We start from the raw sequence: 19,252 nt of genomic DNA, 5'->3' as shown, positions 1-19,252 counted from the left end.
AACCTCCTGCGAGTCCCACCTCAGCCCTGAGAGGATCATGTTCGCGCACAATGCCTTGATGCATAAAACATCCCCCTTCGCCGACGCAGGGAATTCCAGTCGAAGTTGTAAACATGTAAAAATGAGAATGATTGTAATTGAAATTGTTTTTATGGACTACTAATGAACTGAAAAGTCTGGCTTCCGGAAAAGCGAGATGGGATAGTGAGAAAGGAAGGAAAGGAGAAAAAAAATAAGAAAAAAGTAATGGTTCTTGTATGTGTGTAATGCTAGGAGCAATTGCTTTACGCAATGTTCGCATGTAGACGCAGCGTGTGGTTCTCTCGGTCTTTGGCTGTGGTGTCAATGGCTATTTCAAGCAAATGAATAAATAATTCATTTGAGTTGAAATTATGATAAAATAGTTTGTTTCTTTGTTTAGAAATTGATGCTGTTATTCAGTAATATGTATTTAGTTGATCAAAAGTGAGAGTAAAGACATTTATAATGTTAAAAAAAGATTTATGTTTTAAATAAATGCTGTTTTTTTATCAAATAATGTTGGAAGGAAAAAAATAGCAGTGCAACTGTTTTCAGCATTGATAATAAGAAGAAATGTTCCTTGAGCAGCAAATCAGCATATTAGAATGATTTCTGAAGGATCATATGACACTGAAGACTGGAGTAATGGCTGCTAAAAAATCAGCTTTTCCATTTCCATTTTTCTTTTTTTTCATTTTAAAATGTATTTAAATGCAAAATAGTTATTTTCGTTTTTTAATAATGTTTCACAATAGTATTGTGTTTACTGTATTTTTATCGAATAAATGCAGCCTTGGTAAACATAAGAGATTTTTTATTTTTTTTTTTTGAATATTTTATTATTATATTTTTTCTTATATTTCTTATATTTATTTAGTATTATTGCTATAGCTATTGTCTGTAGTGTATCTTAAAAATCTAATATTTTATTATTTTAAGATTTCTATTGTTAGTATTATTACTATTATTATTGTTTGCAGCATATCTTAAAAATCTAATATTTTGTTTTTTTAAGATTTCGATTATTAGTATTATTGCTATAGCTATTGTCTGCAGTGTATCTTAAAAATCAAATATTTTATTATTATAAGATTTCTATTATTAGTATTATTACTATTGTTATTGTTCGTAGTGTATCTTAAAAATATAATATTTTATTATTATAATATTTCTATTATTAGTATTATCACTGTAGTTATTGTTCATAGTGTATCCTAAAAATCTGATGTTTTATCATTATAATATTTGTATTATTAGTATTATTACTATTGTTATTCTTTGTGGTATATCTTAAAAAAAATTTTTAGCATTATATTTCTAATATTAGTATTATTACTGTAGTTATTGTTCGTAGTGTATCCTAAAAATAAAAAAAAAATGTATTATTATAATATTTCTATTAGTAATATTATTACTATTGTTATTTTTTGTGGTGTATCTTAAAAATCAAATATTTCATTATCATTATATTTCTAATATTGGTATTATTACTGTAGTTATTGTTCGTAGTGTATCCTAAAAATCAAATATTTTATTTTTATAAGTTTTCTATTATTAGTAATATTACTATTGTTTGTAGTGTATCTTAAAAATCTGTTTTATCATTATAATATTTGTATTATTAGTATTATTACTATTATCATTATTTGTGATGTATATTTTTAATATTTTATTATCATTATATTTCTAATATTAGTATTATTACTATGGTTATTGTTTATAGTGTATCCAAAAAAATCGAATATTTAATATCTTTTTAATATCTGTGATATTAAAAAATATTTTTTATGATTATAATATTTCTATTATTACTATTGTTGTTGTAATATTTTATTATTATACTATTTCTGTTATTAGTATTAGTTTTAGTATTGTTATTGTTCATCTAGTTCTGTTGTCTTTCAGTATTGTCAAAAAACAGTCTCTTGTGATTTTTTTTTTTTTTCAGTTGCAGATATGCAAATTCAAATGTTGCATTCCGTTGCTTCCGTCATAGTGTTGCCAAGAGTCTTGTCAATGAATTACCATGTAGTCCTTAAATCACATTTTGCAGTTGAACAAATAGATTGTAACACTGCACGCATGCACCACTGCCAGTCAGCCGTGATTGCTAGGGTGCAGGTCACCTGCTGCAGCAATGTGGCGTTTGTGGATCGTCCTGCAAACTCATCCTCCAACAATTCCAAGAATGAGAGAAGACTGTCAACACAATTATAATCAATCACATACCAACGCTCTGCTTTTTTTCATCCTAGGGACTAGGGACACGCAAGCTTTTTGTTCTTGACGAGAAGGAACTAGATGAACTTTAAAAATACAGAGATAATGAACTCTTCTGTGCTCCATGACGTGTCTGTCTCATTGTGTGTTTCATTGCTACAGTAGCAGTAAAACATTTGCATGACTGTAGCTGTGGTATTTTTTTTTTTTTTACTGTAAACAAAATACCATTGATAATGAGTGATGGCTGTAATCATTTGTGAAAAACATTTAAGTGCTGGACTTCATGGATAGTTTCATTATGAAAATAAATATGTCCTCCATTTGCTACAACTGTAATACATTTGACTAATTTCATTGCAAGCTCAATAGTGATGTTTTGCTAACATTCAGATGTGAAAATGGTGTAAAATTAGCATAAATGACCTTGCCCTTGATTTAGTTCTTTCCCCCATTTTGTGAAATAATGAAAATTGTTCACTAAGTGGAAAGTGACTTCAATTTTTAAATCAGCTTCATAGGAAAAATAAATGCATTTAATAGCACACACATGAACAGTATATTAAATGATAACTAAATAGTATCTGTTATCTTTTGCGATTTGACTAGCAGCATGGAACCTTCATGAATCCGTACTTTACAGTTTATAAATCTGTTTGAAGCAAGACCGCATGTCCCAAGTCTCTCTTTAGGGCTGTCTTGTAAATTCACTGCTAGGCTTTGTGTGGACGGGCATGACTTAAACTGATCTTTCTCTCTATCTGTCAGTCTATCTTCTTTCTGCATCATTTTCCACTGAACTAGAGGTTCTCATGTCAACACATTGCTCAAAGAATTCCGATTTTCTTTTTATGAGGTGATCCATATTTTTATAGTAGCTGGATCAGGGAGTAGTCTTCACACAGACTGGAAAAGTCCGAGAGGCTTCTTGCTTGGAGGATTTACATTTCCCATATGAGTTTGGTAGAGGAGAGTCACAACAGTCAAGGGAATTATCAAACATGGCCTCCTGAGAGTTCTCTTTCTTTCTCACACACACGCACAAACACAAGGACAACCACACACACAGCTTTTATTAGTCCGAAAATAACCTTGTGCCTGCGAAATCAATTGATCAAAATCAACAGTACATAAAATTGCGATGTTTCAAAAGATTTATCTTTCAAATAAATACAAAAATTACAAATAATAAAATAAAAATTAAAAACTATAGATATTTTTAAACATTTTAAAGCAACTAAAAGTTTAGCCATGTAGATTTGTATACAGATGTTATAGAGGAAAATATAAATACAAATATCTATCCATCCATCCATCCAAACTAGAAGTTTATACTGAAGTTAAAAAGATGTTTTTTTTAAAATAAATAAATCATTATTTTATTTAGCAGGGATGCATTTTTTATTTTCAATTGATAAAAATCAACAGTAAAGACAATTACAATGTTTCAAAAGATTTATCTTTCAAATAAATGCAACAAAAATCTAAATTAATAAATAAATAAAAATTAAAATATTACAAAATTTTTAAAAAATTTTAAAACTATCTAGCTCTGTAGATTTGTATATAGATGTATATAGAAGAAAATATAAATGTGTATATAGAAAAATATCTATCTATCTATCTGTCTATCTATCTATTGTAACTAGTGTTCATTTTAAACATAGTTGGTTATAAATGGTTAAATTAAATGCTAAATTATTATTATTATTTAATATAGCCAATGGCGAATGAAGTGAAAAATTTACACTGCTGTTAAAAAGATTGGTGTCAATAAGTTTTTTTGTTTTGTTTTGTTTTGTCTGTTTTTTTTTTTTTAATTCACCAAGGATGCATTCAACTAATTAAAAAATGTTTTCAGTTGTTCAAAATCAAAATCAGTAAAGACAATTATAATGTCTCAAAAGATGTATCTTTCAAATGAATGCAAAAAAAAAACTAAATTTCAGAAAATTAAGTTGTAAAATATTTTAAATGAACAAGTTTAGCTATACAGATTTGTACATAGATGTATATAGAAGAAAATATTGATCTATCTATTATTATGCAAAGTAAAAATAAATGTAGAAATATTTTACGTACATTGTGCATATTATTCTCTACTGTTAAGATGTTGTATGATCTTTTTTTTAGAGAATGCATGTCTACACTGCAGTATTTCTGTACATTGTGTTTTATCTCTGCTGTGTACCTTTAGATGTATACATCTGGTGGATGGTTGCGTTGATCCATATCAGTAGTGTAGTGTGGTCTTGTATCATGATTTTGGTTTTGAGTAGATGATAGTGATTGCTGAGACAGACTTTCTCTCTCTTATCTCCTGAAACACTGAGTTGTTTGTGCTTTACAGCTCACCAGGAGGTCCGCCCAAACCCCTCATGCTATCTCCCAACCGCCCATTGTCCAGATCCCTGTCTCCATAGGGAACTAATGCCCCTCACTCTTCTCCTTCTGTCATACACACACACACTCTCCTGCAAATGAGACGAGGATATGCAAAACTGTGTCACTCAGCAAATAGCTCTCAATTAGGCCCCGATTAGGTGAATCCATGAATGATAATCAGGCCTTCAAAAAAGTGTGTTATCTAAGCAATATCAAAGCTTGTGACCAACCTCTCGTTGGGAATAAAACACACAGTCAGGAGGTTGTCAGGTTGCTTTGAAGGCTGAGTTTAGTTAGGGTGTGGATTTTATTTAATGTGTGGATTTTTGCCAGTCTGCAATATTGCATATATTTTTGTCCTTATAACATTTAGTTAGCTGTTTATTCCTTGCGTTTTAGTGATAAACACTGCAATTCATTGTGTCATGGTGTCACTCAATGAAACTGCCTCAAAAATATAAAACACATGATTTTGTTTTTCATATTTTCATTTTGGTGGCTTAATGTGAAGCATATTCCACATATGAGTTCTAAAGAAAAACAAAAACCTTAAGCATCCAAGATCAACTTCTGATAGTGAGGTAAAAGTTGTTAGAAGATGTGGAGTCACACAGGCAGAGTTGTTTAGTAGATTGACTTTGAATTGTTCATATAACTTGCATCAGGAGGGTTCATACTGTCGTTTTTACAACTTGACTTACAGTGTGTTATAGTTCCTTATAACTATAAATGTTGGAGTTGACTAAAACCATATAATGCTACATTTTCCAAATGAAGTTACTAGCCAAACTAGTTTTATTTATTCTCTAAAGACTTTTACTCAAATTTGAAGCTTATTTTTGGACCCTAGCTGGTTATACACAACAAAATCAAATTTTGTGTGAAATGAAAGCAAGATTGGTAAGATGTTTTAGTGTTTTTGAAAACAATATCTTATGCTCACCAAGGCATTTATTTGATAAAAAATACAGTGAGTCAGTAATATTGTGAAATATTTTTACAGTTTAAATCCTGTGATGGCAAAGCTGAACTTTCAGCAGCCATTTATCCAGTCTTTAGTGTCACATGACCTTTCAAAATAGTTAAAAATTGCTTTTTTGTGGAAACTGTGACTTGACTGTGACAGAATTCTTTGATAAATAGTAAGTTTTAAAGAACAGCATTAATTTAAAGTAGAAATCTTTTGGAACCTTATACAGTAAATGTCTTTACACTGTCACTTTTGATCAATTTAATGCATCCTAAAGTATTATTTTCTTCCAACTCCATTTGCAAGTATATTTCAGTTCCAGTAATGTTACTGTCCGCTTTTTGTATTTACTCTCCAAATCCAATTTTACTTGCATTTGGAACTTAACTAGCATTAATTGTCGTCCTTGACTGAACTGTGAACTTCAAGTGTCCATCACAGTCTGTCTCGTTAGAACTACATTAATTACATCCAGAGTCTCTCTGTTACCCCATTCTCTAATAAGCTGAAGAGACCTTTGCCTATAGAGAGAAAATGTGCGGTGAACCTACAGTGTGAGACATGACATCCATTCCTTCTTTTTTTGGCCTTCAAAGCAATAAAAGTCTCGTCTCTGTTTCCTCGCAGGTTGATTTGCTGATTCCCAGCCTTGATGCTTAGATGTCTGCTGGCCCTTGACCTTCATCCATGGATTAGTTCCTTTACGCTTGAGGCAGATCTGACTGACCAGATGGTATCCCTATGTGTCACTTCTTGAGGGTCAGGTGAGTGATGCCCGTTTGAAATGACATTTAGTTACTCCATTTGGTCAGGGCTGTTAGAAAGATTAACCTTGAGAACAAGAGATCATGAATGGGATGTAATGTCATGCATAAATCAGCAACGCACAAAAGTGTGAAGCGTATAAGTCTCAAAATCCATACAGATCAAACGGCTGTATGCGTACCAGTCGGTTAGCCAATCAGTAAAAATTTTCAAATGCGACTTGATTTTCTTTTTAACGTAAAGCCTAAAACTGGCAAGCATTTTCGTGAATGCATATTGTGTCCGCGTTACTGTGTCAGTGTGTACAAGACATACTTTCTCCCATCCCTCCAAGGCTTAACAGCGTCATCCAATCAGAGACAGGCGCTGCCTAGATGAACCAATGAGGACGCAATTGGATAGTATTCGTTCTGTGGAATCAAAGGCACAGCACTCCTATGATATTAAAATGCACTCTGTCTTTGTTCATACCACGCCAAACCAAGAGAGAGAAGGGGGAGGGCGAGGGGAGAAAAAACACACTCCACCAAAAAAAACTTTTTGTATTCCTCCCCATATGTCTCTGCGGGTGGGCACGCAATGACTCTCCCACTTCTCGCTTTGAAATCTCTGCCACTTCAGCTGCCTCCTTGAGCTTTTGTCAGCTTGAGACGCTGCACCTCGATGAAGTAGGGCAACTAGAGTACAGTCTACAATTCTTACCGCCGCCATCTTGGCCCTTGTCATTTCCTTTACTTGTTTTGTCCCAGTTTCCAGTGTTATATGGTTGTACATCCAGGGTTTTAACACAAAAACCCTTTAAATCTCTCTTTTCATTGCTTTGTTTAAAAAAAATTAAAGTTTTGACTTCATTTTTCTTAGCCATTGACCTCTCTGGACTCTTCTCTTCATAATAATAGTACATATTGTTAAACTCTCCCTTCAAATTCAAAAAGAAAGAGGTTTTGAATTATGTTTTCTCTTGATTGAATGGACCAGTTTTTCTTTCTTTTTTTCTGTGTGGAGTGGAGATATTATTGGGCAAATTGCACGGCTTTCATGCAGATAAATGGGCGTTCGATAAAAGCCGCAGTGTTTTTTTGAAGCGGCCAGAGAGCCGGGCTGCATTGGGTGATAACTTCATCGCAGCGTGGGGTCAGGGGCAGGAAGAGAAGCCTGGCTGAAAGGGGATTAAGAGGAGCCGTCGAAGAGCTCTGGACTCGGACCACCTGCCGGGGAGCCCAGGCCTGGGCCGCGCCTAATGTTTCTGATCAGCTATGCCATTGTCTGTGTTCCCCTCTTTCTTTTCTCCCCTCACAAGAAAGAATAGGACTGCCTCCCCATTTCCCTGAACTCAGATTAGCTGTTGGCCCCCTTTTTTTAAGGGTGTTGTCATCTACTAGCCGCTGTTTTATTACTTAAGCTCTGGGATCTGTACTTCGATGGTGCTCTGGTTTAGATGTAGTGCGATGTCCAAAAGAGATAGCTCACCTACAATTTCTGCCACTGGTTTCTCACCAATGTTGTTGCTAAACCATATGACTTTTTTTTTTCTTTTGTGGAATAATATTTTTTGTTTTTTAAGGGGGGTGAGGCTGTCCTGGTGACTCTGGAGGAATGGGGCTGTCAAATGGCAAAAAAGCATCATAAAGTAACATTGAAGTAGTTAAAACAATTTTATTCTAAATCTACTGGAGCCAAACCATGGTAATTGTCTTTGGAACATATTTGAAGTTGTTCATTAAAAAAAGAAAACCTCATGAGGTTTCTGAATCATTCTTTTGAGTGAAATCGGGTCTGCCTCTGGAGGAGACAATCAGTGAGTAGTGACTTAAATTTTAGTCTGTTTGCTACACAAAGCTGTTTAATATAGTGTCTGAGTCATTTGTACTGTGGTTATAATACTTTTACACTATTAATCAAAAGTTTAGAATAATTACGTCGTTTTTTTGTTTTTTGTTTCTTTTTATGTTTTTGAAAGTGACTTATACTCGCTTATTCTGCTTTTTTTTATTAAAAAAGTAAAAAAAAAACAAAAAAAAAGAAAGAAAAAAAAAAAAAAAAGGGTTATATTTATTGTTATTTAAAATGACTGTTTTTGTATGTAAATGTAGTCCTAAAATAGTCCTTAAAATAACTGTTTTGATGGCATGATCCATCATCCCTCCGGTCTTCAGTGTCACATGATCAAACCATACATCAATGGAAAGCTGATTTATTCAGCTTTTAGATTGTGCATAAATCTCAGTTTTGAAAAATTGACCCTTATGACTGGTTTTGTGGTCCTGGGTCACATATGTATACACACACACATATATATATATATATATATTACAGTTTCCATACGTTTTAAAAATTACAGTTGTAAAAATTACAATTACAAAACTATTAAGCATTAATAATATAATAATATAATATAATATAATAATAATTTGTATATATTTTTATTTTCAAAAAAAGTCAGTTTTTAACAGTTTTCACAGTCAAACTGCAGTTGGGTTATTTTGATTAAGTAAAAATTAAAAAAATACAGCTAACACAATAAAAAAAAAACTATAAAAACGTGATTTTAAAAAAAAGAACATGATTTTTGAAAAAAAAAAAGTTATCTACTACAAACTCTTTATATATATATATATATATATATAAAGTATATATAAGTGCAGTAAAGATATTTATAACGTTATTAAAGATTTATATTTCAAATATATGCAGTCACATACACGCACACAAATAAAAAAAAATTATAAAGTATAACAGTTTCCATAAAACTATCAAAAAATATTAAGCAGCAAAACAGATTTCTACATTGATAGTAAGAACCGTTGTTCAAAGTAAGCTTTAATCAAAAATTTCTGAAGGATCATGTGACTCTGAAGACCGGAATAATGGCTGGTAAAAATTCTGCCTTGCCATCAAAAGGATAAATTTCATTTTAAATTATATTTCTACAAAACTCTGATTCGCACTCACATAAAACAAACTTCTCTTTTCGCTTTATTGATCTATCACCAGAGGACAAAGACACAAACGTTCGACTCGCAGGCCTTCTTCAGTGTGTAGTTCCACAACTTGTACAACTATCTTAAATTATATTGAAACTTAATTGTAATAATTGTAATTGTAATAATATTTCCCAGTGTTACTGTTTTTCCTCCCGTACTTTTGATCAACACAATCTTTTTGAGCATAAGATCCTTATTCAAAAAAAAAAAAAAAAAAAATAATTATTTTAAACTATTGCTTGGTGGTTTATATATATGATTTCATGTTGCTTTCATTTTTAAAAGTCAAAAGCTTCATTAACTCTAATTGCATTGCAAAGAGCAACCAATATTTTTCAAAAGAAGTAAATAAATAAACGAATAATTCCCCTTTTGTGCGTCATGGAAGAAAGTCATCCTGATTTAGAAGTGAGTAACGTGAGAGTGAGTAAATGATGACATAATTTACATTTTTGGGGTGAATTAAACACACATGTGTTCACATGTCATTTTGGACGCTTGATGGATCGCTAACATTTAGCTTTCTCACTCTCTGTGTGCGTGCGCACAAGAGTGCTTTAAGACAAAAAGAGAACTTCATGGAGTTCACTTTTTTGTGACCTAATGTGACTCCCTCTTTGTTCTGAAAGGTAACTAATAGAGAATCATGATGAGGGAGCATCCACTCATCAGTGTCTATGGTCATTTTTTATTCATCTTATATATTCACACATTAGCTGGAGGGGCTTCTCGGAATTTTTTATTTTCTCATTTTCTGAGCTGTCCTTTTATCAATGCCAAAGAATATAAAAAGATCATAAAAGATTCATTTATACACACAAAAGCACCTTAAAACACTTTTCGTTCGCCTTCTACATGCGTTCAACGCGTTAAACAGACACACACCAGTAAAATCTTTCCTTGCAATCAACATGTCTATGCATAAAATATTTTCCACGCACCATTTTTCATGGCTGTGGGCTGAAACAGCTGTAGTTAGATGCATGAATACTGATAGGGCCAATTGTACAGAGTGCAGTTGCAGGTGTGCAGGTGAACGCTCTGTTTGGCAGTTGCCTGACATGTTTCTTCTCTTTAGCATGTGGAGTGCAGACAAGCTCATGAATAACAGGTCTGATGAATGGTCTGAGCAGGCTTAGCACTAACTTCTACAGCACCTGCTTCTGTGTTGCACCCCACCACGAAGCATGCATGTGTGTGTGCGTGCCTGACACAAACTTACCAGAATAGCTATTGTGTGCGCTGACAGCTGTGCGCACTGTTTTAGACAAATAATTCATCTGTGCTTGATGAAAAACAGGCGCGTGTATGTATTTGAGTTACGTGATGTGCGAGCCTCCACTTCAGCAGCACATTAAGTCAAGTTACTTTTGATGAAGGACGTTTATTATGATGTTAAAAACCACTAGAAGGTTAAAAAGATCAATCAGGCTGACTTAAAATATACATATATCTATGATGTTATAAACATATTTCTAGCAGTATATTACAGTGCTATTCTCAGTCCAAGAGCTTCTGGTTTATTTATGTACGGCAGCGTTGTAGAGCAAAAGAAGGATGTGACTACACAAGGATGATTTCTAAAAGATGGCTGTCTAAGAGCACCGTAGAGTTCCCAAGCATTTTTTTTTTTTTTTTTTTTTTTGTTTAAAGCAGCCGACATCATGTTCTGGAACATTCTCTCTCTCCTTCTCTCTCTCCTCTCGTAACGGCTGTGGTCGGCCCGCTCTCGGCCCGTGCCAACTACCAATAACCATATTCCAGGAAAGAGCTCCACATGTTCAATTATATAATTACATCATCTCAGATTTAGACAGATGTCCCATAATACGTTTCAAATGCAATCAGCCGCACTCGTTCCCCACATAATGCATTTGGAGAAGAAAAATGATGTCCGCTGAGCATAAAACAGATCATATTTGTTGTGTTGGTGCTTCTGTTGCGCGCACTATTGATATTGTTATTATTAGTATCGCCGCAAGCTCCATTTAGTATTTTTGTTAGTAACATCAATGCGTTTTTATGGTGACTGCTTAAAATAGGTCCTTTTATCATGGCAGCGTATATGGAAATGCGCCAAACAATAAACATACCCACAGACAACTAATTGCCTAGTTAGAGAAACAACATAATAGGATGAGGATTTTAATATGAAAATCCACAGCGATTGCGCTCCCTACCTTGAGTCCTATTGTTATCCTCCAGCCTCAGTTCTCGACCAAACTAGTCTTTCCCGCTCAAATCCTGACAGTTTTAAAGCATATCTCCTCTCATTGTTCGGCAGACAGCGCACAAATCCCTTGAGCCTTGAGTCCAGTCCAGAGAACTTAGAATGAGTAATTGTTTTCTTTAGAGACAAAGCTGAACTGTAGTCATACTATAGTAGTGGATAAAGAGAAAGACTTGTTATTTATTTATTATTTTTGTCAGCGGTTAAGCTGCTCATGGACACTGTTTTGGCCACACAAGAGCTGTGGGCTCAGGTTGGAAAGTAGTAGTAACATAATTGGTCCAGTTACAGTTTCAGTACTGTTCACTGTATAGGTCTTCTTTTAAGATTGGGCCTGTATAGATCTAATCATCGGGTAACACTTTACAATAAGGTTTCATTTGTTAAACTTAGATTGAACTAACAATTAGCAATATTTCTATAGCATTTATTGATTTTTAATAATGTTAATCTTAACATTTTATAAAAATACTTTTAAGATCACAAATTGTATCTGTTGACTGACATGAACACAAACATTTCATTAACTAACATTAAAGTCATAGTTCACCCAAAAATGAAAATTCTGTCATTAATTATCATTCATCCTCAGAACACAAATTAAGATATTTTTGATGAAATCCGAGAGCTTTCTGACCCTGCACAGACAGCAACGCAACTGACACGTTCAAGGGCCAGAAAGGTAGTAAGGACATCATTAAAAATAGTTCATGTGACATCAGTGGTTCAACCATAATTTTATGAAGCTACTTTTTGTGTGCGATGAAAACAAAAATAATTTCTTCTGTGTCAGTCTCCGCATGGACTGTTTTATGATGTCCTTACAACCTTTCTAGGCCTTGAACGTGGTAGGTGCGTCTAGTGTTAATTTTGTTAACGAAAACTATGATGAAAAATGTCCGTTGATGCGCTTTTTTCCCGTGACTAAGATGAAGGTGAAGACAAAATGTTATTGCCGACTGCTGTACACACTGCTGCTATGCAAGCTTTCATGTGTGCAGACATCCAGACATAAAGAGTTCAAATCCCCAGATTAGAGCTTCCTGGTGTTTTGCTTATTTTAAGCAACCTGGAAACCATGCGTGCAAACTAGCTCTTCATTGCAGAAGCGCAGGGCTCTACAGTGCGACCATTTCGTTACTTATAATGGACCTTTGTGAGATTGCGATGAAGTAAGATGAGTGACAGCTTTTAGTGATTTTTAAGGGAGTTTGTAAATGTGATATTGATTTAATAGAACAGTTAAATAAACAAGAAGTTAATATTAAGTGACTTAAATTGTCTGACTATAACACTGTTGCCTGATTTTGCTTTAATTTGTTGTTAAAAATAGTTTGAAACAAGTCACAGCTGAGCCGCTGTGCACCTCCATTCAAACACAGTGGTGTTTAGTTTATGAATGAACGTGCGTTTTTAAGCGAATCTAGTGAATCAATGATTCAGTTTCCCGTTCATAAAGACAGTTACTTGCTTTATTCCTGAATGAATCAGCCATTCAAATTAATCAAATGAATGAATGATTCCGTCAATAAAACATTGACTTTCCTACACCTACTAAATTTTAGTTTCATTTTTAAAGTATCTTTTCAGTTAAGTCATTTAATATTTCTATATTCAAAATTTTATATTTAAAACATTAATCTCAGCATGAATTTATTCATTTGATTGCACTCATGCCACCTCTGAGCCTTATTATACACAGAAAAATACACCTACAAGCTACTTTTGTGTTGTTTTGTGCCACCTCTGTAGTACAAATTAATTTTGTTAATACTGATTTCATTTGATCTGTAACTTCTACTTGTTCTTATTCTGTTGTTTTAATTGGAAATTTTAAAAAGCTTATAAAATATAATGTGTAAAAAAAATTACATAAAAGACGACTTTTAATAAAGTTAGAAAAATGCCATTGCAAAGGTAAAAACAAAATTCCTCTGTAAATCACTTGAAGGAGTCAAATATCACCTTGTAATGGGAAGGCTAATTTTTTAATCAGATTTTTAAGTTATGAGCACAAGTGCTCCTAAAAAGAAAAGTAAGCGTAGAGCCTTGAAGCGCCGACAATGATCTGAAAGCACAGACAAACAAGCTTGAGTTTAGTAATCTAAATGACAGTGTCACTCAGTCGGGTCTGTGTTATGTAATAGATCTCGACTATATTGCAATTAAATATTGTAAATATTGCCATTAAAATGTTAAATATTGATATTGTTTGCTGAGTAAATGCACTTACTCAACCGCTGTTGTTTTATTAGAGAAATAGGCTGTTCCAATTTGGAATTAGTGGAATTAGTATTAGGAATTTCACTGTTATAATATTTTTCATTTGTTTTACCAGTTTTCATAATGTAGACTGAGAGACTGCATAAGTCTTTGGTATTAATTCATATAATAAAAAGCCTATAACAAATCAGTACTAGATGAGGACAAATAAACCATGTGCATGAGTCAACTATTGATTTGTGCCTACTGGTGAAAGTGCAATACCTGAAATGCAAAAGTTAATTTCTCAAATGACAACAATCATTACAATTATAATTTTGAGTAAAAATATTCTTTATCAGTTATACAGCATGACGAAGATTTCATTGATTAAAACCTGACTAAAATGCTTAGACATTTCATAGACCAAAACGTGATTAAACAAAAACAGGATTGACTATTGGTTGACTAAATATGATAACTAAAATGTACCTTTGAGTAGGAGTAAGACTAGATTAAATATGGCTGCCAAAATTAAAACTACTGTATGGTTAATTAATAATAATCTTATTGCTAGACTAAAATGTTGAGACTTTTAGTTGATATGATAAATATGATATATGATAAAAAAAAAACTAACAAGGACAATTAACTAAGACTAAAATTGAAAATAGCTGATGAAATGAACACTAATGCTGTCTACACTCTAAAAACTGCTGGGTTAAAAACAACCTAGCACTGGATAAAATATGGACATACTCAGCGATTTGGTTGTTTTGACCCAGCGGTTGGGTTAAATGTTTAACTGGGTCAAAACAACCAAATCGCTGAGTATGTCCATATTTTATCCAGTGCTAGGTTGTATTTAACCCAGCAGTGTATGCAGGCTCAGAAAGCTCTCAGATTTCATTAAAAATATCTTAGTTTGTGTTCTGAAGATGAACAAAGGTCTTATTTTTTTTAATCAATATGAGGGTGAGTAATTAATGACAGAATTTTCATTTTTGAGTGAACTATCCCTAATACCTTCCGTAAAACTATATTGCTGCTATTAGTTCATGTTAGCTAATGAATTAACTAATGTTAACAAATGAGACTTATTGTAAAATGTTACCAAAGTGGTTTTGTGAAATGTGGCTTATCTTAGAAAGCATTATTTTTGGTTATAAAAGCCATATAACTGAGCTTGTAAACAGAGACGAAATCATTTAAATAGCATTATTCTTTTAAAGGCCAGTGTTTTGTGCTCCACTGATGACTGATAAGAAGGAATTGAAATGATATGAATAAGACTTAATATGCACCATTCAGCTCAAAACAGCATCTTGACAGGTTGAAGATAACAACATTGATGAGCAGCTGAATGACAATTGCGTAAATAATATGCTCATCTCACTTTTTTTTTAATCATAGTAACAATTCCAAAATGGAGTTGTTGAATTTTGTGATTGAGTCTGACAGGAGAATGGAAATGGTGGTGAAACATTTGAAAGGTGACCTTTACAGACGAGACTCTTAGGACAGACCGGCACAAAGCGGCTGCTTCATTCGTAAACCCGTCTCCATTTGTCACATGAAAATGTAGAAAAGAGAAAGAGCGAGAGAAAAGAAGCCTATTTAATTAAAGGTAGATGTCCTCTTCCATAGCAACCGACGATATATCAGCTCACCTGCACGGCCACCTCCCATTGTGCAGGAATCAGATAACTCCACATGCTAATCACAACAGCCGGCCCCCGCTGTGAATAACACCGCTGACCACGGCGTTGACGTGTCCCCCCCTTGCTCTCTCGCTACGCACACTCCAGTGGTCAATTACACCCTCAAGGCAGCTCAGTAAATACTAATCATTTCCTCATGAAGACAAAAACTGTCCGTTTTTGTTAGCTGTCACTTTGGCTTCCCAACAGATCACACGGGTTATTTCTCTAAAGGTGTTGAGTTATAAAAACCGCATGCAAAGCTGTTCCACATGGGACGGAGGGAGTGAGTCACATTACGGACGTGACGGGACGTGAGCCGAGCAGCTTGAGTCAGAGAAATATTGTGTAATTAGATCTGATTGGCGCTTTTTTTTTCAGTAAAAACAAACCCTCACTCATGTACAGTGAATCTATAAGAGGCCCAAATATCCTCGGGGACTGAGCGTCAATGATTCTTGCCTCGTAAGCAGACGTGTAAAACTCATCATGTTTTCTAGCATGTCTTGTATATGAATTGAAATTGAAATAAAAGTTAGTTTTGTGTCTTTTAGAATTTGCACACATACGTGAATTTGTTTTATTGTTTTATTATATTAATGAACAATGCATGTGTTCATTTTTACCTTTTATGTAATCAGAAATATAGTAAATATAGTAATATTGTGAAATATGATTACAGTTTAAAATAACTGTTTAATGGCAGAGCTGAATTTCAGCAGCCATTATTCCAGTCTTCAGTGCCATCTGATCCGTCAGAAATCATATCAATATGCTGATTTGCTGCTGGGGAAACATTTTATTATTATCAATGTTGAAATCAGTTTTCCTGGTTAGAAAGATAGAAAGAAAGAAAGAATTGTATTATTCAGTAAGTATGCACTAAATCGATATAAAGTGACAGTAAAGATATTTGTAATCTTACGTAAGAGTTCTATTTCGAATAAATACTGTTGTTTTAAATTTTCTATTTATCAAAGAATCCAAAGAAATATAATTAAGCTCCAAATCACCGTATTATAATAATTTCTGAAGGAACATGTAACACTGAAGACTGGTGTAATGGCTGCTAAAAAATAAGCTTTGCTGTCAGATAAATAAATTTAATTTTAATATTACGTTAAAATAGGAACTGCTATTTTAAATATGTATTTATAAAAGAATTGCTTTATTTTTATGTATTATATATAACTAGTAAACAATATATAAATTAACTTAGTGTATGTATTATGGCTGTCAGTCGATTAAAAATTTTAATATAATTAATTACATGGATTGTAATTTACAATTTACCTAATTAATTGCAAAATAGAAAAAATAAATAAATAAAATAATTTAAAGCTATTTTTGTGTTAAATGACAACGTATCAAGGAAACATTACAGATTGTAGCTTTAGAATGTTTATTACACATAAACATTCCAATGTAAACTATGGAACATAAAAGAAGATCATTTAAGAACCATCTCAGTATTTTTTTAAAAATTAATGAAAGTCATGGCAACCAAAACAGCTTTGTTACCAACAGTCTTCAAAATACTTTGTTTATATACTTAATGTATAATTTATTTATTTATTTATTTATTTATTTATTTATTTTTAATGAAATGATGCTCTAAATAAGAAATTAAATCTGCCAGCAGGTGGTGGTCAATGTCTTTGAGTCATTATATTTATTCAGTTTGTTCAAACGGCTGATTCATTTAGGAATGAAGTAAATGGCTTTCTTTATAAATGGTACTTTGAATCATTGATTCACACGATTCATTCAAACGCGGATTCATTCAGAAACTAAACGCCGCTGTGTTGCTCTGAGACGCACAACAATTCTGCTATGACTTCAAAGGTAATGTGTTCTCTGCAAAATTGAGCAAAAACACTTAAATTAGTGTTTAAAATAACACAATATTAACTTATTTACCGAACTGTTGTATAAAATCACATTTAAGCTCATAACTGCATTTGTGGAGTTGTTGCCCTGCATCATATTTGTATGAAATATAAGATGATGTACAGGTCTGAGGGCGGGGCCAGACCTGTTAACTGCGGTAAAATATTTTAATCGCATTATTTTTTTCCATAACTAATTAAGTAAACGCGTTAAACTGACAGCCCTAGTATATATACTTATTTTATTCATTGTTGTTCATTAATAAAAGGGATATTTAAAGCACACTTATACATAAATGCAAAGAGTCATGTTCTCACGGGGAGCCAGGTTTAAGTTGGGCCTACGGCGTGTCCCACTTCCTTTCTTATCCCCTATACTTTTATGTCAGCTCTATGTCCTATAAAGTAAAGGCTAAAAGCCCATAAATTAAAAGGAAAATGAAAAAAGCGAGAGAGCGAGATATCTCGGGTGACTTTACATTAGTGTTGTTTGATAGCAGATGAGCGAGTTGTCCCTATTCAGAGTCAAATTCAAATGTATGAACACACTAATAATAGGCTTTCAGCAGGTAATATTCATCCTCTGTTAGACATAAGTAGGCCTAATATACGTAGAATCTGAAGGGCTCTTCCCAGCATCTTAAAACTAGGTCGAAAGTCAGCTCTGTCACTGGAGACTGAGAACAGCCCTGTATTAACATAATGAGACATATCACGTCAGTAGGTTGCAGATTGCATCTTTCATTCGTTGGCATGTAGCTTGAAAGGTCATCCGGAGCTCCGTCACCAAGAACCTCTCGGAAAACTCCCAGGATGGCCAGATTCGCAGTGATAAACGCAGTGCTTTTAGTAAGACGATACGTGTAGCACCCATGTAGGCCCGTACCTATGGGGCTCAAGCTGGAGCGTCGTCCCACAGCCGCAGCGTAAGCATCGAATTACCCCTCTCTGCTACAGCCTACAACAGCCCCTCTGTGAAATGACATCACCGCCAGTGCGTACCTGCTAGTGATTACTGTCTCCTCAAGCAAAATGCTTCCAGCCATCTATTACTGCATAGCGCCATATGAGTTGAATCATTACAACATTTTCTTTTTACACTCTGTGCCAACTTACTTTAATGGGAACCCTTTTTCCACAGCCCTGTTGTTTTATTTTGCCGACCTGTTGTTTGTGCTCCAAAATTAAAACCATGGTACGGCCTAAGTGCGCTGTAATAATGTGATCTCCGTTTTCTTTTTGGCTCCCGGCACTTGTTTTTTTTTTTTTTTTTCAAATTCCTCTTAGAAAGCAAGCCTCTCCACAGGGAAAATTAAACAGAAACTTTATACCTTTCTTTTTAAAGGAATCTAATGTGCGTTCCTTCTCAAAAGTGTCAGTCAAACTCCCACTTGGTGGTCTGGACTTGCGATCGTCTACGTAGAGACTGACGCTGACAGCTGTAGCGGTACATGGCAATTATTTTAAGAGGAAAAAGATTACAGTGCTTTTTATCAATTAAAGTAATAGTTCATAAACGGCCATAATGCCTCTAGATAATATCCTACCTGAAAGCGAAACATTATTCCAGTCCGACAGTGTTTGACATAATCTGTCTTTTGTTATTAAATGAAGCGCGGCAAATTAAATCTAATGATTTCTGTGTGCATACTTGGAATGATTTTTAAACAGTTGTGTTTTTTTTTTTTTTTTCAGCCAAAAATCATAAACAGAATGGAGCACATTAAATGTTTGATTACTTGCTGAGTTCACATCATGTATGCTTCATTTATCATCAGCCGCTGAAGTTTTAATCATCAGTCTTTGTAGAATATTTACTCACACAAATGAATGCAAAAGGACTCAATCAATCTTTGGAAGAAGAACAATGTGAGATACACTAAAGC

The 19,252-nt window shown here is 33.6% G+C and overlaps 1 protein-coding gene across 1 annotated transcript in view; it reads left to right on the top strand.

Annotated features, from left to right (window-relative positions):
- The window catches only part of LOC127152700 (teneurin-3), a 589,677-nt gene that overhangs the window by 245,554 nt on the left and 324,871 nt on the right, over positions 1 to 19,252 (top strand). Inside the window, exon 4 of the mRNA XM_051093627.1 lies at positions 6,224 to 6,360. The gene's annotated coding sequence lies outside the window, so the exon portion shown is untranslated. The remainder of the gene's footprint in view (positions 1 to 6,223; positions 6,361 to 19,252) is intronic.

The sequence above is a fragment of the Labeo rohita genome, chromosome 1 (genome assembly GCF_022985175.1).
Source record: "Labeo rohita strain BAU-BD-2019 chromosome 1, IGBB_LRoh.1.0, whole genome shotgun sequence".
Taxonomy (NCBI): domain Eukaryota; kingdom Metazoa; phylum Chordata; class Actinopteri; order Cypriniformes; family Cyprinidae; genus Labeo; species Labeo rohita.
Note: the sequence above shows the minus strand (reverse complement) of the source record. Positions and strands in the feature narration are given on the sequence as shown.